The 26,850-nt window shown below is 43.3% G+C and overlaps 1 long non-coding RNA gene and 1 pseudogene across 1 annotated transcript; one reads left to right on the top strand and one right to left on the bottom strand.

The window, feature by feature from the left end:
• Positions 1–471: 471 nt before the first annotated feature.
• On the bottom strand, positions 472–8,475 carry LOC146688737 (uncharacterized). Its single transcript, XR_014915862.1, has 3 exons — positions 8,412–8,475; positions 3,279–3,383; positions 472–1,045 (listed from the first exon to the last, which is right to left on the bottom strand). It is a non-coding gene; the product is annotated as an uncharacterized LOC146688737 (long non-coding RNA).
• Positions 8,476–23,794: 15,319 nt separating this feature from the next.
• On the top strand, positions 23,795–25,567 carry LOC146688738 (uncharacterized; annotated as a pseudogene).
• The last annotated feature ends 1,283 nt before the right edge of the window (positions 25,568–26,850 follow it).

Raw genomic sequence — 26,850 nt, forward strand, 5'->3', positions numbered from 1 at the left:
CTTGCTCACTGAAAGTTTTTCCACAGATGTCACAACGAAAGTCTTTCCCACCACCACAGTGATGACAGGGTTGAGAAGTGGATCCATCTGTGTCGCTCTGCTTCTAAACAAAGACACAAAGACAGTGTAAGTCAGTCCTTCAACATTTGTATCCTGAACGTCGCCTGAAATAAAGAGCATCTCTGCAGACGTCCAATTTTACTGCTTCGATTAACACACTCAGTGTACTGGGCTACAATAACTACAATACTACCACCATAATACTACAGTAATACTTCTTTAATATTACAGTAACATCTGACTTACACTTAAAGGAAATGAAAATCTGAATAATGGCTCAGAGCTACTCTTGGGTGCAGTAGAAGTGCTAACATGCTAACACAATTTAATGAGCAGACTTGTTCCAAACCGTCAGACTGAACTTACAAGATAAAAACAAAAATACATACCTCACAGTAACTGCACTTGTAGAGTCTCTTTCTGGTGTGGATCTGCTGGTGTCGTCTCAGGTGCTGTGGAGTTTTAAAAGTCTTCTCACACAGGTCACATTGATAAGGTCTCTCCTCAGTGTGGGTAAACATGTGGCGTTGTAACTGTGCGTCTATTGTAAAGTATTTGCCACACTGATCACACCAGTACACATCTTCTCCGGAGTGAATGCGTAGGTGTGTATTTCGGCTCCATAGCCGGCTGAAGGTTTTTCCACAGATGTCACAGCTGTATGCCTTATTTCCAGAATGGGTAACTAGATGCCTCTGTAAGCTGCTACTTCGAGTAAAAGCTCTGCCGCACTGATCACAGCTGTAAGCTTTAACTCCACTGTGGACGACTTGGTGTGTTTTTAGGGCAGTCTTCCAGGAAAACGACTTTCCACACAAGTCACAGCTGAACGGTCTCTCTCCAGTGTGGATTAACTGATGTTGTTTTAGTTTAGACTTCCCAGTAAAACCCTTCCCACACTCGTCACAGGTGTTTTTTTCTCTCTCTTTCTTCTGTGAGGTTTGTCGGCCTTCTGAGAGCGCTGACTTCTCAGTCCATGTTGGTCCTGCAGTGACAGAGATACAAACAGAGGCAGTGAGTGAAATGCAGTCATTAAACAAACTGAGGCTTCAAACTCCCTCCATTAACACTAGTTTTAAACCTGAAGGGGGAGTGTGGCACCAAACACCTTAAAGGTCTCTTATCCCCACCTACTGGTAGTAGTAACACATTACATCCAACCTGGTGTTAAAGATAATTAATCATTGTTCAAACAAGCTAAAATCATGCCCATCTCTCCTACTTGTGCACAAATATTAATGCTAACACTCAGAATAGTAATAAATGTTTACCAGGTCTGCACTTTTTTATATTTCCTGTTGCTGTTTCCTATTATATATTTCTATAATTGTCTAATTTATTCAGTAATAATAAATCAAATGTAACAGTTGACTCAGTGAAGGATGATGTCAGAGTCTGAGTTTTTTTTTTACTTTTACTCGCTACATATAAAAAAAATCAGTATTTTCTACTCCTTATATTTTCAAAACAGGCTGTTACTTTTGGTTTAATTCTTTTGAGGGGAGTTATTTCATCACTGCGGGCATCAAAGATCTAATCGATTTGAGCCTAAACAATAACATATGAAATCCAATCCCGATCATGTACTAACGATAAAAGATTAAAGAGGCAAAACTGTGTGCCATAGTCAGGGGTTAAAATGGGCCAGCGTTTGTGTTTTTTGGCACAGAATCTGAACGACTGCAGGTAGGGCTGTGCGATATGACCAAAATCTCATCTCCCGATATCAGACATCTAACGTCCCGATAACGATATAAATCACAAAAATGTAACATTTTCTGTAAATTCTGTGAATCTCGGGCAGCTTGACTTGCGTGAAGTGTTTCCAGCTGCGCGTCGTGTAGCTGGAGTCGAGTGTTTTAACCGATGCATGAAACGATACATTTTTAGACATAAGTTGTAACGGCGCCGTTTTCTTTGTGAGTATTTATTACACGGCGTGCTGCGGGGAGAAGCCTGTTCTAACGTTTGAGTCTAAGGTTTATTTTTTAGCACCTGGCGTCTTTTTTACTTCTCATCCGTAAACATTCTGCATCTTTCACGTGATTCAGTTTATTTTGAAAAGTCTCAACAAGATCTTGAGCTTTATTGTGAAAGGTTTATGTGGAACATAAACAAGCGGACACGCGATGGTTTTACCGTCGTTGTTGCTAACGACAATGCATAAAAACAGGCGCTTGTCCGTCCGTAGTGTGGTTGTATAAAATATAAGAGAAAGAGAGAACTTTAAGAACTTAATACAGCCACTACAGTGACCATCAAAACCATGAACAAATATTGCCGTAAACAGTTTATTTTGTGACACCACGAAACAAACGATAGTGTAAAATGAAACGATAGATGTTTTTATATCATCATCCGATATATATCGTTATATCGAGCAGCCCTACCTGCAGGTGCTAATAAGTCGCGGTCGCGTTATTTCAACATCTAGCTAGCAATACAGAAGACAAGCGAGAATAAATGGAGTAATATTTTTTATGTGGCAGGTAATTTCAAATGCAGCGATTCTATCAGCCCAACAAACATCAGCAAACACACAAACTGTTTGTGTGCAGTTTGTCTCACAATGTGATGTAAAGACTGCAGTAAAATCCTCTGCAGGTTAGTGCAGGATAAGCAGGTAAGTTTACTGTACTGTGATGGATTTAAAGTAATGAACAGTGTGTGACTGGTGCACAGAGACTGTGGTGCTCATGTCAGAGTTAGGTTACATCAAGTGTAGCAGAGATTAACTTGAACTTAAGCTCATGATGCTGACATTCATTCACTGAGCTCCACCCACATACCAACAGTTTAGTGTCTAATATAAAGACAGTGTACTGTCAGTGCAGAGAATAGAAATCAGCCAGGACAACTCATGAAACATCTGCTGACATCTGGATGAATTCACAGAGACCAACAGGTCAGCTGATCACAGCCTGTACATTAAAAAAATCTACTGGAGCTTTCAATAGAAATTATTGTGAGCTGTGATTCTTTTCCCCACACTGAGCCACTACAGCTGATTTTAGGGTTGAATCCTGCTGAATCCCACTTTAACCTCTTCCCTGCTCGTTTTGATGTTTAGAGGCACACGTCACCGTCTAAGATGTATGCATTGTATACATCTTTTTTACATTACATTAATACAGCACAGGGTTCAGTTAGTTTAGCATAAAACATATATCAGTACTTTAGCTTTTAATGGAGTATTTCTTAACACTAGTATCTGTCACCTTCTTTGTCGAACTCATTGTTTTCTCTGCAGTGGCTGAGCTGAGTCCAAGTAGCTGAAATGTTCCTCTGCTGCTCTGTCAGACTCTTCTCCTCCTGCTGATCAGCTGGGACACAAAACAGAACTTTGTTAGGCTCCACACTGCACTGAAGACTCAAAGTGTCTCATATGTTCATCTGAGAGTACAAACAACAAATTTTAGCTTCCCTGGGTGGGCAACTTGTTTTAAACAAAGACAAAAGGTTTGAGCACTGATACCAAATTCAGCAGTATGGCACACCAGTACCAGGAGAGCAATTCCTCTTTAAAAAAGGCCCTGGCCAAGAACGAAAACAGAACAATCGATGGAGCTGCATAAACGAGTACACATACGTGTGCCGTGAGAACTGATCAGGTGTGCCGTGGAAGATTATCCTATCTGAGTGGGTGTAGAAATCTGAGCCATGATCTGAGTAACCCTCATCACTCAGTCACACTCCGATTCTCTACTTGTATCAAGTCCATTGCACTACTTTCAAGAATTCTGCAACCTGTTCTCTAATGTGTGCCTTCCTCCTCTTTGTATATACTCCTCTTATATGTTATTTATTCTTACTGTCTTACTATTTATATTGTTTTCCATGCACAGTTGGTGTGGAGCCCCCACAATTTAGCTGGAAATGTACAAAGACAATAAAAGACTATTCTATTCTATATATCTTTGTTCCTCCATTTCAGTTTTGTTTGGAGCTTTAAAAGATCTGCAGTACATTTAAATGTGATAAAATTAGAACACAGATCCCCTCTTAGGGTTCGAGGTTGTATTTGTTTTAAAAATGCATCTCTGGTATCTCTGGCCTATCATTATTATTTTGCTAACAGTTAATCAGGCTCATTTACTGAATACTGATCAGAATTTATCAAATCATCTTTGAAATGATTTTAATTATTTATTTATTTATTAACCTTTATTTAACCAGGAAGATCCCATTGAGATTAAAAACCTCTTTTTCAAGGGAGACCTGGCCAAGATAGACAGCAGCAGATGTCTCACAGTTACAGAAATTACTCAAACACAGGCAGCAACAACACACATGCAACAATAAGTGAAATAATACAAATAAAATAAAAATAAAATTCAATAAAATTCAAATAAAATAAAAAGTCAGTTAAAATGACAATCAATCTAATTGAAACAGTTGCATGTTATGGACTTGGCCTCAAGGATTCGTAGTTTAGATTTAAAATCACTTAATGAAATGAATTCAGTCATTTTCCATTCCTTCTGCAGTTTGTTCCAGGCCGAGGGTGCTAAATGGACAAAAGCTCTTTTACCAAGTTCAGTTCGGGCAAATGGAACAGAAAGCAACAAGTAACCATGCGGACGAAGAGAATACCGACCAGCATGTTTCATTACAAGCAGGGAACATATATAAGAAGGCAGCAACCCAAGTATCGCCTTATATATAAAACTGTATAAATGAGAGTTCCTCCGACTTACCAAAGCAGGCCATCCTACCTGAGAGTATAACTCACAGTGGTGAGTCTGAAATTTACAGTTAGTGATGAACCTCAGACAAGCATGATACACAGAATCAACCATTCGAAGACATTGAGCAGAAGCATTCATATATAGAATATCACCATAATCCAGCACAGGCAAGAATGTTGCAGCAACAAGCCGCTTCTTTTTATTAAAAGAGAAACACAACTTATTTTGAAAATAAAATCTCAGTTTTAACTTCAGGTTTTTCACAAGATTCTCTACATGTGGTTTGAAGGTAAGCGAGTCATCAATTAAGATTCCCAGATATTTATAGGTGTGAACCAACTCTATTTTATTACCTTCAAGAGTGGTTACTGATGGGATTGTTTGGGCTCGTCTCCTTGATTTAGAAAACAACATGAGCTTTGTTTTGTCTGCGTTGAGAACAAGTTTAAGCTGATGTAATGAGTGCTGGACAGCAGAAAAGGCTTTCTGCAAGGAGTCGATGGCTTGGACAAGAGTTGAACCACAGCTGTAAATAACTGTATCATCAGCATAGAAGTGCAAGTTTGCATCTGGCACATGTAGACTAAGATTGTTTACGTAAATGATAAATAGAAGGGGACCTAATACAGAACCCTGTGGCACTCCGCTGTGCACTGTAACAAAGTCAGAACATAGACCGTCAGATTTAATGCACTGAGTCCTGTTACTGAGGTAGTTTGAGAACCATGCCACTGCTCTCTCAGAGAGTCCTGACTGGAAGAGTCTAAGTTTTAAAATACAATGATCAACAGTGTCAAATGCTTTTGACAAATCAATAAAAAGGGATGCACAGTGTTGTTTTTTATCAAGTGCAATAGTAATATCATTTACCACTCTAATTGCAGCTGTGATAGTACTGTGATTCTTCCTAAAGCCTGATTGATATTCAGATAAAATGGCATTGATGTGCAAAAACTCCTTTAACTGCTCACACACAAGAGCTTCAAGAACTTTGGCCAGCACAGATAGATTAGATATTGGTCTGTAATTAGTTAACACTGCTGGGTCGCCCCCTTTTAATAGAGGAACAACAAAAGCTGATTTCCATACTGAGGGAATTTTATTCATGTCCAGTGTGAGGTTGAAAAGTGTTGTGAGAGGCTCTGCTACAAAATCAGCTGCCAGTTTCAAGAAGTAAGGATCTAGTAAGTCTGGCCCTGGAGATTTTCTAGGATCTAACAGTTTAAGAGCTTTACAGACCTCCTGCACAGAGAAAGGAACAAAGTTAAATGGCTGACCAGTGTACACCGGAAGGTTTGTGCCAGATTTTACAGAGACTGGGTTCAGAGAGTCAAACAAAGAGCCAGAAGATATAAAGTGCTTGTTAAAACAATTCATAATCTCCTTCCTATCATAAACAGGAACAGAATCCTTAAAAACATAGGTGGGTAGAGCGTGGGAGCTTTTACTCACTGAAAGAGACTTAATGATTTTCCAGAACTTCTGTGGATTATTTAGGTTCTCAGTGGTGACAGACAGATAATATTCTGTTTTAGCTTTCTTAATAGAGGAAGTACATCTGTTTCTTAGTTGTCTGAAAAGAAGCCAATCACTGGGGTAGCCTGTTTTCCTCGCTTTGGCCCAAGCCAGATTACGCTCATGAATGATATCTGCCAGCTCTTGGGAGAACCAGGGGTTTTCACGACCTTTTATCCTATATCTTCTTAATGGAGCATGTTTATTCACAATTTGCATAAACCCATCCTTAAAGAATGCCCACGCTAATTCTACATCAGGGATCAATCCTATTTTCTTCCAGTCATAATTTGACAAATCATGATAAAATGCTTGCTCATTAAAATGTTTAAGAGTTCTTTTAAAAATAATACGATGTTGTGACTTGGCCACTTTAGTATTTCTAATAGCAGCAACAACACAGTGGTCACTTAAGTCGTTACAAAAGACACCCAAAGATGAAAATTTATGAGGAACATTTGTCAAAATCAAGTCAATCAAGGTAGACTTTTCGGGGCTTTTGAGATTCGGCCGAGTGGGTAAATTGACCAGCTGGGTAAGACTGATAGAATCACAAAAAGATTTAAAATCATCTGAAACAGTTTTGAGCCAATCCCAGTTAAAGTCACCAGCTAGAACAAGCTCCCCATAATTTAGTCTGGACAGCAAAAGGTTTAAAGAACGCAGAGCTTCTGTGGAGGCAGAAGGGGGTCAATAGCAACAAGCAACTGTTATGCAAAGACCCTTTGCAACATTCACATTCAGAGCCAAAAATTCCAATTGTTTGCAAATTGATTCTGATAGAACTATTGTAGCATCAAATTTTGACTTAACATAAGCAGCAACACCACCACCTTTCTTAAACCTATCGGTGCGATAGATATTGTAGCCAGCCATGCTAACATGTTCATCAGATATATATTTAGACAACCAAGTTTCAGAAATGAGGACAATATCTGCATCTGTTGATTGAACCCAGATCTTGATCATATCCATCTTGGGTAACAAACTGCGCACATTAAGATGAACTATCTTCAGCCCAGGTGAGGATTTAAATTCAGATGGTGTCTGGCTACATTGCAGCTCAGGGCCTGGGTTAGGTTGCACATTACCAGATAAGAGCAGTAGTAAGACGATCAGAAGTCTCTGCTTTGTACTTATTGATTTTGACATGTGAAATGTTGACACAAAGCAGGATTTTTCGTAACTAATTTTGTAATTGTACAAAGCAAGAAGGTTTTGAAGATGAGGTAAATCTTTCTGTAGTTCAAAATGATTAATGTCCTGTTCCAAATTAATGTCCTGTTCCAAATTCATTAATAACAGGCCTCTCAGAGTGAGGCCAGTTTTTACAGTCACATGCCCTGTGGGCCAAACAACTTTGCTCTGATAAGACAAAGGCAGCTGTGTTTTAGCCTGGAATACATTTATTTTTACATTTCTCATAAATGGATTTCATTATAGCACTTTTACCGCCATCATGTTGGGTCTTTTGGAGCCTGAAGTGATGGATGAAGGGTGGCACTAGCTAGCTAGCTTGGATAGCACGTTCATAAACTGTGCAGGTGCCACAGAGATGCTAAGTAGCGCTTAGTAACAGACTAATAAAATAACATAAACTCTGATTACAGTGAGCTCATTTAAAAGCTTTCTTCTAATAAAATTATTTTCTTCTCTGTGTTTCATAACCTTTTTCTGATATCTTTCTGTGAATTAGTTTAAAGCAGCTTGAGTCAATTTAGTCAGATTTTTTTTCAACTGGTTTACAACGATGTGGGCGATCGTGGCTCAAGAGTTGGACGTTTGCCTTGTAATCGGAAGGTCGCCGGTTCGAACCCCGGCTTGGACAGTCTCGGTCGTTGTGTCCTTGGGCAAGACACTTCACCCGTTGCCTACTGGTGGTGGTCAGAGGGCCCGGTGGCGCCAGTGTCCGGCAGCCTCGCCTCTGTCAGTGCGCCCCAGGGTGGCTGTGGCTACAATGTAGCTTACCATCACCAGTGTGTGAATGTGTGCGTGAATGGGTGGATGACTGGATATGTAAAGCGCTTTGGGGTCCTTAGGGACTAGAAAAGCGCTATATAAATACAGGCCATTTACCATTTACAAAACCTGAGAACAGAAAGACTCATTCAGGAGCTAATCTCTACATTAACTAGACTCGGTGCTTACCTTTAAATCAGTCTTGACAATAAACTGAGAGAAAAACGCCATAAAGCGGGAACTCGGCTTCTTCTTCGGCTTTTGGATTTGTTTGGCGGTTAAAGCTTTAAGGCGCATTACCGCCACCTGCTGGACTGGACTTTTCATATCCTAAACATCAACAGTTGGCCACAAATTTGTTGGAGTTTCTGTTAATGAAAAAGATGGAATTCAAGGATCTTGTGATTTGGTTTCTTTGTTTTCACCATTTACTCTACAATTTTCTGCCAGTGTATAGCAAACCCCACAGCTCAAATCAATGAAGAATTTAGTATTTTTAAAATATTGCTTAAGCTGGAACCAGCAGCTATGTAGGCCCAAGTTTTAATCCAAACATGTGATAGAAGTTTACCACCAGGAGAAGCAGACTGTAAATAAAAGACTGTGCTACTGAAAACCGCTACTTTGGATTGTAAATATGTTTCCATTTGTCACTTCTGTATTTGTATATGGCTCAAACTATTTGTTATGAAAGCAAAACAAACAAACTGATGTTGTATAAATTCATTCAGGATTATTTACTTCGAGTCCAGAAATCATAGCTGTCTCATCAGATCCAATTGTGACATTAGCTATAATTTCCACGGAGGGTACTTGGTTCTATATCAGCGGTCTCCAACCTTTTTTGCGCCACAGGCCGGTTTATGCCCGACAATATTTTCATGGACCGGCCTTTAAGGTGTCGTGGATAAATACAACAAAATAAAACTAGTACCGGTACCGAAAAAAAGAAGATTTATTCATAACACACGTGAAAAGACCCAGGACCCAGTTAACGATAAAAACAATAACAAAATAACGCTGAAAACCGATAAAAACCCAGAAAACCATACATTTCACACCTGAGCCTCAACTTTTGCGGCCCGGTACCAAATGACAGGACTGGTACCGGTCCAAGGCCCAGGGGTTGGGGAGCGCTGTTCTATATGACAGCACAGCTTTTAGGTTGAATTCAAGCGCTTAGGTACAGCCTGATAATTACAGGCCTGCAAACTGTTTGCTGATGAACTTTGGAGGTAAAAGTACAGACAGCTTCAGAAGACACAGGACACGAGATGGGTTCAACATTTCTTTTGAGTTCCATGTAACAATCCCTAACTCTGTAATTAAAGAATGTGTCATTTAATCTTGGATGGCTAAAATGGGCTGGCTGCCGTTCAGGATTTAGCACAAGTCAGCTTTTGATCAGAAAGTTTTCTGGTTTGATCCCTGGCTGCTCCAGTCTGCAAGCCAAATATCCTTGGACAAGATCGTAATCCCAAATTGCTTTCTGATGCATCCATTGGAGTGTGAATGCTTTATAGAGTTTGTGAAACAGTTGTACGTCTGGTCAGATTGTTTTGTATTTGTTTGTGGATTGAAGAACATGCCTGAGAGCACATCAATCACTGCACATATTTGTTAAATCTTAGTTTATATTTGTGGATCATACTGTATTCATTTGTAACACTTTTGAGACAGATTTCTCTCCATATAAATGACCAATGTTCCCTGAATGCCTCACATACAGCTCCAGGACATTTCAATACAATCTTTCATATATTCTTCTCTTGTGCGTCATCTATTTGCTCTGACATTTAATCAAGTGTAATAATACACATTGATTAAATGTCCCAAACTAAAGAAATCTCTCTGCGAACCTTTAGTTTTCTGCCATCTTGTGGCAGCAGCTGGCTACTGTTATTTGCACATGTGCATTGTGGTTTTTTACTTTACATAATAATTTGAAACAAACCCCTTAATTAAATTAGTGAGTTGAAGTAATATATGAAATATTAGTGTTGGGTAAGTCCCAGATTTCAGTTTATTTGACAATAGCTACATTTGATAAGAAGATATGAGATCCAAATATATATATATATATGTATATATAAAAACACCCAGCACGCCCCTGCGGGCGGTTTATCCTTCAAGCTCGGGTCCTCTACCAGAGGCCTGGGAGCTTGAGGGTCCTGCGCAGTATCTTAGCTGTTCCCAGGACTGCGCTCTTCTGGACAGAGATCTCCGATGTTATTCCCGGGATCTGCTGGAGCCACTCGCCTAGCTTGGGAGTCACCGCACCTAGTGCTCCGATTACCACGGGGACCACCGTTACCTTCACCCTCCACATCCTCTCGAGCTCTTCTCTGAGCCCTTGGTATTTCTCCAGCTTCTCATGTTCCTTCTTCCTGATATTGCTGTCATTTGGAACCGCTACATCGATCACTACGGCTGTCTTCTTCTGTTTGTCTACCACCACTATGTCCGGTTGGTTAGCCACCACCATTTTGTCCGTCTGTATCTGGAAGTCCCACAGGATCTTAGCTCGGTCATTCTCCACCACCCTTGGGGGCATCTCCCATTTTGACCTCGGGACTTCCAGGTTATACTCGGCACAGATGTTCCTGTACACTATGCCGGCCACTTGGTTATGGCGTTCCATGTATGCCTTGCCTGCTAGCATCTTGCACCCTGCTGTTATGTGCTAGATTGTCTCTGGAGCATCTTTACACAGCCTGCACCTGGGGTCTTGCCTGGTGTGATAGACCCCAGCCTCTATGGATCTTGTACTCATAGCTTGTTCTTGTGCTGCCATGATTAGTGCCTCTGTGCTGTCTTTCAGTCCAGCTTTATCCAGCCACTGGTAGGATTTCTGGATATCAGCCACCTCCTCTGTCTGCCGGTGGTACATACCGTGCAGGGGCCTGTCCTTCCATGATGGTTCCTCGTCTCCCTCCTCTTTCTTGGGTTTCTGCTGCCTGAGGTATTCACTGAGCACTCGGTCAGTTGGGGCCATCTTCCCAATGTATTCTTGGATGTTCGTTGTCTCATCCTGGATTGTGGTGCTGACACTCACCAGTCCCCGGCCCCCTTCCTTCCGCTTAGCGTACAGCCTCAGGGTGCTGGACTTGGGGTGAAACCCTCCATGCATGGTAAGGATCTTTCTTGTCTTTATGTCAGTGGCTTCTATCTCCTCCTTTGCCCAGCCTATTACCCCAGCAGGGTACCTGATCACGGGCAAGGCGTAGGTGTTGATGGCCCGGATCTTGTTCTTACCATTCAGCTGATTCCTCAGGACTTGCCTGACCCTCTGCAGGTACTTGGTGGTTGCAGCCTTTCTAGCGGCCTCTTCATGGTTCCCATTCGCCTGTGGGATCCCCAGGTACTTGTAACTGTCCTCTATGTCTGCAATGTTGCCTTCTGGTACGGAGTCAGAGGGAATACCGAGAGTGTAGCCTGATGTGTTTCACCGAATCATGGCTGCACCAGGTCATTCCCGATGAGAATGCTTCCGTGGAAGGCTTCCACACTGTTCGGGCGGACAGGGACAGCATCGCTAGCGGTAAGCGTAAAGGAGGTGGTCTTGCTGTTTTAGTTAACAACCGGTGGTGTAACCCTGCCAACATAACAATCAAAGAAAGGATTTGTTGCCCGGACACTGAACTGTGTGCTGTTGGACTCAGGCCGTATTATTTACCCAGGGAATTCTCTCACGTCATCTTGGTGGCTGTCTATGTTCCCCCCTCTGCTAACCCCACAGCTGCATGTGACACTATCCACTCTGCCATAGCTCGGCTACAGACTCAGCACCCGAGTGCCTTTATTGTGATCTCGGGTGACTTCAACCATGTATCACTGGACAATACACTACCAACATTCAAACAATATGTGGACTGTCCCACCAGGGGAGAGAAAACTTTAGACTTACTGTATGCTAACGTCAAGGATGCATACAGCTCCTCCTCCCTCCCCCCACTTGGTAGGTCAGATCATAACCTGATTCACCTCACCCCCCGCTATGTGCCAATTGTGAGGAGGGAACCTGTGACCACCAGGACTGTTAGGAGGTGGTCAGAGGAGGCAATAGCGGAACTACAGGGCTGTTTCGAGGTGACCGACTGGGAAACACTCTGTGAGCCTCACGCCGAGGACATCAATGGGCTTACTGAGTGTATCACAGACTACATAACTTTCTGCACCGACTCCATTGTTCCAGCTCAGACTGTTCATTGTTACCCAAATAACAAGCCGTGGGTGACTAAGGACATCAAAGCCCTCCTCAACAACAAGAAGAGGGCTTTCAGAGGGGGCAACAAAGAGGAGGTGAGGAAGGTCCAGGTGTTACTAAAGGACAAGATCAGAGAGGCTAAGGACAATTACAGGAGGAAGCTGGAGTGGAAACTCCAGCAGAACAGCATGAGAGAGGTGTGGAGGGGCATGAAGACCATCACTGGATTCAGGCCAACCAACAGCAGGGGAGCTGAGGGAGGTGAGAATAGAGCCGACGAGTTGAATCTGTTTTTCAATAGATTCGACACCACAGTGTCTGCTCCCACCCCCACAACCTCACCTGCAGTCAGCCTGGAATCCAGAGCCACACCACTGTGCCAGCCTCTCTCTTCACATGTTGCCTCCTGTGAGATTCCTGACACCTCTCCCCCACCCATCACCTTCACTCAATACCAGGTTGAGATGCAAATGAGGAGACTTCACTCAGGCAAGTCTGCTGGACCAGACGGAGTGAGTCCCCTTGTCCTCAAGGCCTGTGCCCCCCAGCTGTGTGGAGTCTTTCATAAACTGTTTATGCTGAGTCTGAGTCTGCAGAGGGTCCCGGTGATGTGGAAGACATCATGCCTCGTCCCTGTACCAAAGACGCCTCGTCCCAGTGGCCCCCAGGATTACAGGCCCGTGGCACTGACCTCCCACATCATGAAGACCCTGGAAAGGCTCATCCTGGACCAGCTGCGACCCATAGTAAGACCACATCTGGATCCCCTTCAGTTCGCTTATCAGCCTCGTCTCGGAACAGAGGACGCCATCATCTACCTGCTCAATCGTGTCTACACCCATCTGGACCAGCCGGCGAGCACTGTGAGGGTCATGTTTTTTGACTTTTCCAGTGCTTTCAACACCATCAGGCCGACCCTCCTGGGTGATAAGTTAGCAGCGATGCAGGTGGATGCTTCTCTGGTGTCCTGGATTGTTGATTACCTGACAGGAAGACCACAATATGTACGTCTCCCACAGTGTGTGTCTGACAAGGTGATCAGCAACACAGGGGCACCACAGGGGACTGTCCTCTCCCCCTTCCTCTTCACCCTCTACACCACAGACTTCAGCCACTGCACAGAGACCTGCCATCTTCAGAAGTTTTCTGATGACTCTGCGGTGGTTGGATGCATCAGCAGGGATGATGAGACAGAGTACCGGGCTGTGGTCGACTCCTTTGTCACGTGGTGTGAGCAGAATCATCTGCAGCTCAACGTGGCAAAGACCAAGGAACTGATCGTGGACTTCAGGAAGACCAGGAAACACTTGACCCCTGTTTCAATCCAGGGGGTCAGTGTTGACATTGTGGAGGACTATAAATACCTTGGAGTACACATTGACAATAAACTGGACTGGGCTAAAAACACCACAGCACTTTACAGGAAGGGCCAGAGTCGTCTCTATTTTTTGAGGCGACTGAGGTCCTTCAACATCTGCCAGAAAATGCTGAGGATTTTCTATGAGTCTGTGGTGGCCAGTGCGATCCTCTATGCTGTTGCATGCTGGGGGAGCAGGCTGAGGGTCGCAGATGCCAACAGACTTAATAAACTGATCCGTAAGGCCAGCAATGTTGTGGGGATGGAGCTGGACTCCCTCAAGGTGGTGTCGGAGAGGCGGATGCTGTCCAAGATAAAGACAATGTTGGATAACACCTCCCACCCACTCCATGACATGTTGGTCAGTCACAGGAGCTCGTTCAGTGAGAGACTGAGATTACCGAAAAGCACCACTGAACGACACAGGAAATCATTCCTGCCTGTGGCCATCTCCCTGTACAACGCATCCACTTAACACACTGTTTGCTGCTACAACTACACATGTTTCTTTTCCAAATATTTATTTATAAGTGACTTATGTATGTATGTATGTATATATATATGTATATATTGTACTATTCTTAGTTAGCGTATTGTCTGTCTTGTCTTAATGTTGGTTTAAAATGGAGCACTGTAACAAAAAATAATTTCCCCCAGGGATCAATAAAGTATTCTGATTCTGATTCTGATTCTGGTAGTTTAATCCCCTCAGTTCTGACTACCTTCCCTCTCTTTGTTACCATTCGACTACACTTCTCCAGTCCGAACGACATTCCAATGTCATTGCTGTATAGCCTGGTAGTGTGGATCAGTGAATCGATGTCTCGTTCACTCTTGGCATACAGCTTGATGTCATCCATGTACAGGAGGTGGCTGACAACTGCTCCGTTCCGTAGTCGGTATCCGTAGCCAGTCTTGTTAATGATCTCACTGAGGGGGTTCAGGCCTATGCAGAACAGCAGTGGGGACAGAGCATCTCCTTGGTAGATCCGCACTTGATGGTGACTTGTGCTATGGGCTTGGAGTTGGCCTCTAGTGTTGTCCGCCACATCCCCATTGAGTTCCTGATGAAGGCTCTTAGGGTCCTGTTGATCTTGTACAATTCAAAGCATTCCAGTATCCAGCTGTGGGGCATTGAGTCATAGGCCTTCTTGTAATCAATCCAGGCAGTGCACAGGTTGGTCAGTCTGGTCTTGCAGTCTCGGCTGATTGTTCTGTCTACCAGTAGCTGGTGTTTTGCGCCTCTGGTATTCTTGCCAATTCCTTTCTGTGTCCCGCTCATGTATTGACCCATGTGCCTGTTCATCTTAGCCGATATGATGCCTGACAGGAGCTTCCATGTAGTACTGAGGCAGGTTATTGGTCGGTAGTTGGAGGGGACCGGTCCCTTCTTGGGGTCCTTGGGGATCAGGACCGTCCGACCTTCGGTTAGCCATTCCGGGTGTCTCTCGTTAACTAGCAGCTGGTTCATTTATGCTGCCAGACGCTCGTGGAGTGCAGTCAGCTTCTTTAGCCAGTAGGCGTGAACCATGTCGGGCCCTGGTGCTGTCCAACTCTTCATACTGGAGACCCTTTCTTGGATATCTGCCACTGTGATGGTTACTGGACCCTGTTCAGGGAGGTCGCTGTGGTCTGCCCTCAGATCCACTAGCCACTGAGCATTGCCGTTATGGGTTGCGTCCTTCACCCGTATGCTCTTCCAGTATTGCTCCGTCTCCAGCTTTGGTGGTGCTGTTCTCTTATTGTTCCCTTGCCACTGAGAGTACACCTTTGCTGGTTCTGTGGAGAACAGCTGGTTTATTCTCCTGCCTTCTATCTCTCTGGTGTACCTCCTCAAGCGGCTGGCCAAGGCTGTGAGTCTTTGCTTGGCAGTTTCCAAGGCCTCAGGTATGGACAGCTTGCTGTATTTCTTAGGCACCTTATTTGTCGCACCTTTCTGCAACTCCGATAGTTGGCTAACCTCCCTCCGTGCTACTTTGATCTTGCCCTCTAGCCTCCTTCTCCATGGAGGGTACTGCCCCTTGTCGCTGTTCAACTTGTAGCCAAGCATCTCACTGATCACTGCTGCCGTATTGTAGATCAGCTTGTTAGTGTCGGTAATCGTGGTTGTAGGTATTGTCTGTAGTGCTGCATTAACATCATCTAGCAGACCTTCTGAGGGTACTTCACGTAATCTTGGTAACCGGCTATGGTGGGTCCAGGTTTCAAGCTTGGCCATGATCCTATTTTTCAGGTCAGTTCCTCTTGCACTCAACGATCCTTCTCCTATCGCACTTGGGGCTATGTACCTAATCTCGGGTGGGGGTGATGATATCTCCCCCCTGACCTGGCGTCCTGGCTCCCCCTTGCCGTAGCATTTATGTTGTACCTCGTCAATCTCTAGCTGTGAGAGCAGTCCCTTCTTCCGAATGTTGGAACACTGAGCTACTAGTTGTTTCGCCGTCATTGTGGATGTTGGGTATCGAAGAATCCATAGGTCCCTCATCCTATTCATGTAACCCCTTCCGCCAGGGTTACTTGCATAGTAGCATTCCAACAACGCCCTGTTTTCATCTCTTGCCCACCGATGCCTTCTTGTTCCAGTAGCCCACTTGTCGTCAGGGTGCCCTGGTTCCTCAACACCTGACGCGGACCTTGTTGGGAGGGACAGCCTGATATGTCATGTTTTTTCTTCTTCAGTTCTTATTTAATCACATGCTTTTTGATTTATTTGAATCAGATAATAAATGAGGTTACTGTGGGTGTTGGAGAGGAGAAGGCCCCACTGAAAAAGTAAGATCTTTGCTCTGTGTCACATTTTTACTATGATGAAAATTATTTTTATGTGTACATTTATAAATACACACATAAACATGCATGCACAGTTGTTAGAGTGAATTGTTAAATGTTGTCATTTTTATGCTTACCATCTCTACATTGTTTTAACACTGTGATGAAAGGAATGTCCCCCTCCCCAGCCTCTCGAGGTTCTGGGGGGGGGGGGGGGGGGGGGGGGGCTGTAGTCTTTTATTGCAGATACATCCTATCTGGAAGATCTGTTGCTTCCTGCGTTTACGACCCTTTGGTCAGCAGGAGGTCACACACACACACACACACACATTCTTAATTACCTACTTACTTGGGGCGACCGTGGCGCTGGGGGTTGGGAAGCGCATCTGTAACTGGAAGGTCGCCGGTTTGATTCCTGGGCTCTCTGTCCTGGTCGTTGTGTCCTTGGGCAAGACACTTTACCCTACCGCCTGCTGGTGTTGGCCAGATGGCGCAATATGGCAGCCTCGCTTCTGTCAGTCTGCCCCAGGGCAGCTGTGGCTACAACTGTAGCTGCCTCCACCAGTGTGTGAATGTGAGAGTGAATGAATAGTGGCATTGTAAAGCGCTTTGGGTGCCTTGAAAAGCGCTATATAAATCCAATCCATTATTATTATACAGAAGTTCACACATATACATACAATGCCTTGTCTTAGAACCATGTGGGCGTTGCTTTGCTGTGATGTGTTTTGTGTGAACTGTTTCTCAATAAAAGGCAGCAGGAGGAGGCCATCGTCGGGGTCATTGTTAGACACAGACGAGGCCTCTCTTGCAAGTAAACGATCGATCGCTGTTGTCTTGTTTTTCTTTCACGGGAATAAATCCTGGATACAGCGGGGTCTGAGTTTAGACCCAACAACAGTTTTCTCATTTGAAAGTAAATATTTGTCTGAATATTTGAGGTGAATCAGTTTTTACTGTTATCAAATCCGCTTCTTTTAAATTCTTTCACCGACTCAGTGTGGTCAAAGCTCACAAAATCATCTTTATTCTACATTCCCAGAAAAGGAGAGCTGCAGACGCTAGCAAGCATCCACAGGTCTGAAGCATCACAAGCCAAAACGAGCATAACATAATCAGTCATACGTCACACATAGTTTCAATCAAAACAACTCTGCAGTGCACTCTGCCTAGTTTCACTTTTCTGTCTGCACCGCTTCCTGTTCTCTGCACAAAGTGTGCAGAGTTTCCTGTCAGTACTCTGTGACCTTTTACACACTTTATAACTCAAAGTGGCGTTTTCCTACACTGGCCCCTATAAAACAATATAAATAGAAAATAAGCACTAAGAATATATATTTATTTCGTAACAGTCCCCCCCCCCCCCCCTTTTCATCTTTCCTAAGAAAGACGGCATAATTCCTGATTTATCCCATTAAGTTTATTTGCATGTGAGAATAATAGCTAAAGTATAACAAAAGAAATCCTGCTAAACAAAATGAAACCTTTCAGTTGCCCAACCATATATGTCATCCATCCCCTCAATGGGTTGTGTATTTTCAATGTTCCCTTATTATTGTGGCGTAATTACTTGTATCCACAACAAATAAATCTAACAAATAAGTCAAGCTCTAACACAGCACCTCGCGTCTACGCCGGGCTGTGAGCTGTCCTACCTTACTTCCTACACCCCCTTTTTACCCAGAATCACAGTTTAAACCCACTTCTGACTTTCCTCACTGCTCAAATCCAAACAGATATAATTAGCTTTTCCTAGTAAAAGGTCCTAGATTACTTTGGTCAATCTGTGGAAACAGTCTCTATAGAGTTAACCCGTTTCCTCTTTAAAAATTACTCCTGGTTTCTAAGCACACAACTTACAGTGCTCTTCATTGTCCCTTTGCCCCCTTTAACGGGTAGACCATATCCGGCCTTACCACTGTGTTTGGGCAATTGACACAACATACAAATCATACAAACCATTACTAAAGCTACTCTTCCCATTACTCTTCATTACTTTGTGTTCACACTATAACCTCTGTCTAACAAGCTTTTGACCTTCTTTACAATTGAAACAGCTAATTTTCTGGAACGGGCGATTCTCTGCGCTCTATGCTTCTTTTGGGGGCCCCTTTCTTGGCCAGATCCGTTCGGTCTGGTGCTTCCTGGATTCTCGACAACCCCTTCGTGGTTTTGCTGTGGTTCTGGAATTTGCTCCTTCTTCTGTAAAGGACAGAAAATGAAAACACCTCTCTGCGACACCTCAATCTAATATGTTCATCTATTGTTCTTTTAGTTATTCAAAGTTAGTTCAGACTATCATGTTCAGAGCTCTATTATTTATATATGATTAGTCTCAATATTATTTATGTGTGTAAGCGACACTGTTGACAGCCTTTAACACACTTAAAGAGCCGTTCTCACCGTCTTCACTCCAGGCGTTTCCTGTTGCTCATTCTCTTCACCCTTATCTCTGGAACATCATGAGCACGTCCTGTACCAAGACTGTTGCTATGCAGGTACAAAATGCACTTTCAAGCAAAACGTGTCTTACCTCTGACCTAGAAATGAATCTACGTGTTGTCTGTGTCTGTAAGCGTGTTTGCATCGACCTTTGCTGCACTCTAAGTCGTTTTCCTTGTGACCTTTTATACACTTTATAACTCAAAGTGGCGTTTTCCTACACTGGCCCCTATAAAACAATATAAATAGAAAATAAGCACTAAGAATATATATTTATTTCGTAACACTGTGTGAGTTGTAGATTTCTTCCCTTTGTGGAGTCCACAGCTTCATGTAGTCGGTTCAGATGACTTTCTTTTCTTTTTTTTGCCTGTCCCATTTGATTCTTTAGCCGTCAGAATTGTTGTCTGAAGACCAACAAGGAGACCCAATGGATTTACTTTGCCAAATGAATCATCACGGCCTTGCCGTATTGACAGACATCCAGAGGCCCCAGAGTGCGAGAGCCCAAGGAGGACCACCGGAGGGGCATCCATGCCACCCTCCTGGGAAGAGCTGAGGAGAGCCCCAGATGAGGGGTCACCCAGTAGCCACGGAGCAGAAGCCAGAAGGGGCTGCAGTGATGTGCCCGCCGGCTCTGCCGGCAGCCAGCTGTACCAGAGTGAACCGAGCCACAGGCCCAGAGGCCGGAGGCCCGAGGGCCCCCCGCACCCCGGAAGAGGCCTGACCGAGCAACAGGCACCAGGCCCCGCAAAGTAGTCACCGGGAGTGAGCTGGTACATACCTGAGCGCCCAGCCCCGGACACCAAGAACAACCAACGCACCGACCCCTGAGGGCATCAGTTACCGACAGGGAGTGTGGTGAGGGGAGATAGGCCTTGGAAGGCCTGGGAGTCCCCAGAGAGGTGGAGTCTAAGACCCGACCTGACATATAGACACAGACAAACAGGCACACACAGACACAAACATGCATTCCCACCCTCATGCACACATATACAAATACTCAGCACTCACCCAACGTAGGGATAGACCTACATGGACACTGTACACACAATCACACTCCCCAAACACACTCTATACCCCAGGTCCAGGTACCCTCACCCCTGGAGGGGGAAACGGCACCTAGACCCAGGAGATGTTACCCTTTCCCCCGGGGTGGAGGCAAGCAGACCGCCCCAGGCTCCGCAGCAGCAGGGAGGCCCCGCATCCCAGATCCCAATCGGATGGCCAACACCTCCTTCCAGCCCCCCCGCCCCGATGGCCAGCAGAGAACAGGGATCTGTGAAGACCCCAAACCTCCCTCCTCTCGCTCATGTGTAGTGTTGCTGCATGTTGTTCTAAGGTGCATTTAAAACACGGGAGCGCATGGTGCTGCTGCTAGAGAGCAGCATGTGTTAGCGCGGCCCCTCTCGAGAACCCTCAATGTCTACATGGATTTAAAATTGAGAGGTGGGCACCGGCGCCAGAGGTTCAGATGACTTCCTTAAGGCACTGAGTGCAGTTTGAGTGCATTACAGCAGACTGATCTTCTCTGTTATCGTTGTGTTTCCAGTGCGAGTCCACGAAAGGATCTCATGGATCAACATGTGGTCCTCGGGACTCCAGCCACCTCTGCTGCACCAGTCTCACCTCCAGCTGAGACTCAGAGGAACAAAGCAAAGAAAGCTTCCTGGTGGCACAGATGGCTTTTTTGTAAGGTGAGTTTAACACTGCAGAAATAAATAAATAACAGTTTTATTATTACTATTATCATTATTATTGTTATAAATATATTTGTTTATCTTTATTATTAGTAGAAGTAATGTTGTTGTTTATGTTGATATGGTTATATTTTTATTATTATTATTATTACTGGTATTTTTGACCTTATTATTATTATAAGTTTGTTGTTATTGTCATTATTATTAGTAGTAGTACTAGTTATATTATATTATTATTTAAAATGTTATTGTTATTACTATTATTGTTGTTATTAAATTTTTTACATAGGTCACTCCATCGTATGGAAAGGTCAAAGTCTTGATGCTTTTCTGATTGTTTTAGAGGTTCAGGTGAATAAACATTACAAACATGTTTTTGTTCTTTTAATCTTCCCGGTGACAGAGTTAGGATTTAGTTTAAGGAACGTCTGATTGCAGATTCCTGTTAGAAAGTAAGTGTATTGCATTTCTGCAGTGGTTACAGTGGTGACACTTATTAGACTCTGTAGGCTGTGCACCAGTTTTTCAGGGTCCTTTTAGGTGCAATTGTTGCAACCACTGTAAATGTGACACCATCACAGAAAAAGTTGATTAAATCAGTTGAAGAAAGTGAACTCTAATATGATGGCTGCACACCAGCTGGACCATTATAATCACATCACATCACATGAGTAACTTTTTCAGCTCCACATTTTTGCCATTTCTAAAAAAAACTATGCAAACTCATTACCTCCAAAAAATTGAGTAACGTTTACTGAAGACGACTGTTAGGACAACTTATTCATTGCAAGTATGCAGTACTAAGAATAACTTGATGTTTCTGACTGTGCATTACGAATTATTGACCGACTGACACTGACACTACTAAATTCAAAAACAATTTGTGGTAACCTGATTATGATTTAAAAAGAATGATTAAACTAAACTGCTGCCATCTGCTGGCAACTATGACACGTTTACAATCTCACGACCACTTTGTGCTTTGATCCTTTGATCTTAAAAAACCCTTAAATAGGGGTGAGACGCAATGACTTTTAGTCCGTTATTTGCAGCATTTATGTTCGCAGCATTCAAACGTTTGCCAGAGAAATCTTTTAAAACATTTGGATCCTTTTCAGAGTGACAGTTTACAGATTCAAACATGTCTCAGAGAAAACCCACAAAAAGAGAAAAAGTAAAGCCCAGCTCTCCTCTTTGTGACCAGGGCCCTATTTCAGGAAGCCGGTTTAGAAAACTCAGAGTGAAAAACGATACTCAGGGTTGAGTAACCCCGAACTGTCCAACTCGGAATATTCGGTTTCAGAAAGGCTGATAACAATTAGTTCAGTCAACGCGGAGTTGCTTTAACCCCAAATTAAGCGCGCGCACGAGGATACATAAAGCCCTGATTAGTGGAGCACAGATTAAGCGAGTCACCATGGAGACGGAGGGAAAGAAGGCGCGGTCAATGTATTTTACAGCGCTTGAGGCCGAAATTCTGATGGCAGCATATGCCGATAACATGCAAATCTTGCGGAAAAAAAGTAACACAGCCTCAGCTGCAAAAGAAAGGGAGCATGCATGGCAAAACATAGCCGACAGAGTCAATGCATGAGTGTTAATTTAAACATTGATCTAGGGATTTCCACCCATTTAACATGTTATTTTATTATATTTTATTTTATTTTTTATTTCATACATTTTATTTTGTGATGTGACGTGAGCGCAGGTGCAACCCAACAGGCCCCAAACGTTCCTGGCAGCAAGTAAAAATGAAATATAAAAATATAGTCCAAACAGGTAAGGTGTAATTGTATTATGAGCCATAGTGCTTGGTCTGTTTGTCCGATGTAAACCAATTGCAGTTAGAGGCTACATTAATTTCCCCTCTGTAAGCACTTATTGAAATTATCTGAGCACATTACAAGTACATATTTGCTCTGTATGCTCAAATGTGACCCGTTATAGCCAACAGAAAAAAAGCGGAGGCCCGAAAAACAGGTGGGGGTCCTCCACCACCACCACTCACAGAGGCTGAGCAGTTGGCTTCCACATTTGTGATAATGTTGGCAGCATCACATATGATCTTCACAGTGCAGAGAACACAAATTAGCATCCATTACTATAATGAAATAATTTGTTAGTTTGAAATGCTACAGGGAACTATGTACCTGTACATTAATGCTGTGGAAAGACTTCCTGTTCACATAGTCTCCTTCATTTACTGAAGGAGCAATGATTGGAATGTGAGTGCCATCTGTACAGCCAATCACGCCTGGGAACCGTGAGAATAAATGTAAAATTTAAGTAGTAGTTCAAATATCACCACATCATGAATTAAGTTTCGTTCATCCTGATACCTGCAATTTTGTGGCATCCCTCTTTGATAAATCTTGTGGGTCTGTGACCGGGGAACACCACAGACGAGTACAGGAAACGTTTCAGTGCAACTGTAACATTCCTGACTGCCCGACAGACGGTAGCCTTGGAAACGTGCTCAGCGTCACCAATATTATACAGAAAGCTCCCGTTTGCAAAAAACCGAAGTGCAATACAAATAATATGTACAGAACTGAGAGGATGTCCGCGATGTGTCGCATGAGCAATATTAGGCCTGAGGATGTTATTCAAATAAATTATAGATTGTGCTGAAAAACGGTAACGTTCACACAGGAAATCATCAGGAAATGATAAAATGTCCAAACGCGCTCTAATCACTCTCTCCCGGCGGAGAGCTCTGCGGAGAATTTGGGCTTCAACATCTACTGGCTCTTCAAGGAAGGAGCACGCCATGTCTGACACTTCCTGCAGTCAGGTTTCCGACAAAGAGGCGGAGAACGTCAGGGTTAGTTGAAGTAAACCTGCTAGGGGGCAGGTTAGCTTCACGGAGTGTGTCGTCATAGTAACTCACTCAGAATGAATCTAAACTCGCTTTGTGAAACCGAAAAACCAGAGTTTCCGTTAACTCAGGGTATACTTACTCAGAGTTTGTTCTAAACCGGCTTCCTGAAATAGGGCCCAGGAAGACAAAATTCAACTTCCTGATCAAAACAAATCATTCAGCCAGCTTCTAGAAAAGGAAGGTATTCTGAAGGTGAAAGAAATGGAACTCCTAGACATGCAGGGAAGAAACTTTGAGCTCCAAGCAAAGCTTGATAAAGCACTCGAAAAACCAGTGCTGAAGGACAAAAAGAATCAGGAGCTGCAAGTAAAGCTTGATGAAGCTCTGCAACAAAATGAAGAAATCCTTGAAGAGAAAGAACACCTGAAAATAAACCAGAGAGACATGCAGTGCCAACTCCAAGACATGGAGGAGAAATACAGAGCGCTGCAGGTAAAGCTCGATGAAAGACCGCACACAAAGGAAGAGTTTCTTCAAGAAAAAAGGCTACAGGAGATAAAAAAGAACGAAATGGATTTCAAGCTTCAGGACATGGAGAAACACAACAAAGGCTTGCAAATCAAGCTTAATGAAGCTCTGCAAAAAAATAAAGAACTCCTCCAAGAAAAACATCAACAGGACATAAAGCAGCGCAACAAGGCATGGAGGAAAAATGCAAAGCGCTTCAGGTAAAGCTTGATAAAACACTGAACAAAAGTAAGGAGTTGCTTCAAGAACAAAAGCAACAAGAAATTAAACAGAAACAAATGGACTCCAAGCTTGAAGACGTGGAGGAAAAATACACAGCGCTGAAAATAAAGCTTGATAAAGCACTGCAAAGAAATAAAGACTTCCTTCAAGAGAAAGAACGGCAAGACATGAAACAGAAAGATCTGGATTGCAAGCTTCAGAACATCGAGAAACACAACGAAGGCTTGCAGGTAAAGCTTGATGAAGCTCTGCAACAAAATAAAGAAATCCTTGAAGAGAAGGAAAAACTGGACATTAACCAGAGAGACATGCAGTGCCAACTCCAAGGTGTGCAGGAAAAATACGGAGCGCTGCAGGTAAAGCTTGATGAAACACTGCACAAATATCAAGAGCTGCTTCAAGACCAAGAACAACAGGAAATAAAGCAGAAAGAAGACAAACAAATTCTCCAGGACTTTGAGAGGAAAAACCAAAACCTGCAAGAACTTTATAACAAATTGAACTACAAAACAACTCAACTGGAAGGGGAAAAGGAAAAACTGCAAAACCAATGCTCAGAGATGCAGAGTGAGCTCAATGACATGCTGAGAAAAAACACAGAACTTGAGGAACTTTCAGTCAACTTGAAGTGCAAAAACACTGAGATGCAGGTGCTAAAGCAACAACTAGAGAAAACAAACGAAGACCTGCAGTGTACACTTCAGGAAATCGAGAGCAGAAGTCAGCAGTTAGAAGACACGCATGACAAATTACAACAGAGTTATACAGAGCTGCACGAGGCAAAGCTAATGCAGGAGGCAACATCTAAAGAAATGAAAGAAAGGCTCGAAGACAAACAAGCCAAATTAGAAGAAGTGGAGAAAACATGCAAGAGACTTGAGAAGGAGAACTCAGAAACAATCGATCAGTTGAGAACCCTCATCCTAGAGAAAAAAGTGCTCGTGGAAAAGCTCATGGGAAAGAAGAAAAAACGCTTCCGCTTCTTCTGGAGGAAGGACACTCCTGCTTTTTCTACTTTTTCTACTTTTTCCACTTTTTCTACTGCTAATGTCACCTCGTCTTCCTCCACCTCTGTTCCATCTTAATTTTCACCTCTCCTCTCCCTTTCTCTCCTGACACCTCTCCCTCCCCTGTCTCCCTTTAACTCCTAATACCTGTCCCATCTCCCTCCCCCCCCTCTCTCTCTTTTCACCCTCACCCCCCAACCAGTCCTGACAGTTGACTGCCCCCTCTAGAGCCTGGTTCTGTCATAGGTTTCTTCCTTTAAAGGGAGTTTTTCCTATCCACTGCCGCACCTAGTGCTTGCACATGAGGAGTTTCCTCCCATGTAAACAGATGTGTGCCATGATAAAACCTTTCTCCACACACTAGAAATAAGAAACTAATTTCAACCCTCTGTTACATCTTATTCACTTATTTTATAATCCAGTCATTTTTCCAAATCTAGTATCAACTAATTTGCCTATCAGCTCATAATGCGCTAAGTTGACAGGTCAACAGAAATGCACGTTCAAAATATTATCACAAAAGAGAATTTCCTTCATACAGTAAATGACTTGTGTTGCATCAATCAAACAGAAAACATGTCACAATGTATTGTATTACCAACTAAATCTATTGTCTGATTATTGCTTGGTCATACCAGACTCTCTGTGTCTTTATTTTATCCTTCTCTGTTTTCACAAACGTTTCACCTGTTGTCCTGCAAGCTGGAGATTCAGCATTTGATAACAAAACTCTGTTAAGTTTTTCCCTGCTTTAGAAGAAAGAAAGAAAGTGTACTTTATTGGTCCCCGTGGGGAAAATCCCTCTCTGCATTTAACCCATTCACTCAGTGAAGCAGTGGGCAGCCACTGGGCGCCCGGGGAGCAGTGTGTAGGGACGGTACCTTGCTCAGGGGTACCGAACCCCCGACCTTCCGATCATGGGGCCACCACTCTACCTACTGAGCTATCCCTGCCCTAACACCAATGAGAGATATAGGTGCATGTATAGTGTGTGCTATAGTGTAAGCTGTTCTTCAGTGCATGTATGTGTGTTAGTACGCTTGCATGCAGGGCCTGTGGGCCTCTCTCACCCAAAAGGGCATTTTCTTAACAGCTGCCTTTCTCTTGCATATGTTAAGAAAGGCAAATGTGCTTGTAGCAGTTGTGAGATTATTGTGCTGTTATATATTACATTATACCTGTAATCAAAATGAGTGAATCATGATACTGCTGTAGGCCACATCATACTTCTTGTGTAATCAGTATGTAGTTTTAGTTTGCATCATTCTTCTGAGTTAAAAGAGTGTGAAAATCATGAGATTTATTGGATAGGTTTGTATTATCCTATACTGCTGACTTACTGTGAGTGAGTTACACTGTTTCATGACATTTCATACTGCCGAGTTATGAAGAGAATATTGTGTTCAGAGAGTCAGGGCCTTTTTTATTTATTTATTTTTCCTGATAGTAGAGACAACAGAGCACATTGCACGGGAGCTTCACTCCCACCTTTGTTAGAAGCAGAAAAAACAGCGAGCCAAGGTCATAACTCAGGCTCTTCTCTAATGGTCAGAGTGTGACCCCATAAAGACTTCC

This window comes from Copadichromis virginalis, linkage group LG17 (assembly GCF_057382275.1).
Source record: "Copadichromis virginalis isolate Kocher_CV1m ecotype Utaka linkage group LG17, C_Virginalis_male_GT1.1, whole genome shotgun sequence".
Taxonomy (NCBI): Eukaryota; Metazoa; Chordata; class Actinopteri; order Cichliformes; family Cichlidae; genus Copadichromis; species Copadichromis virginalis.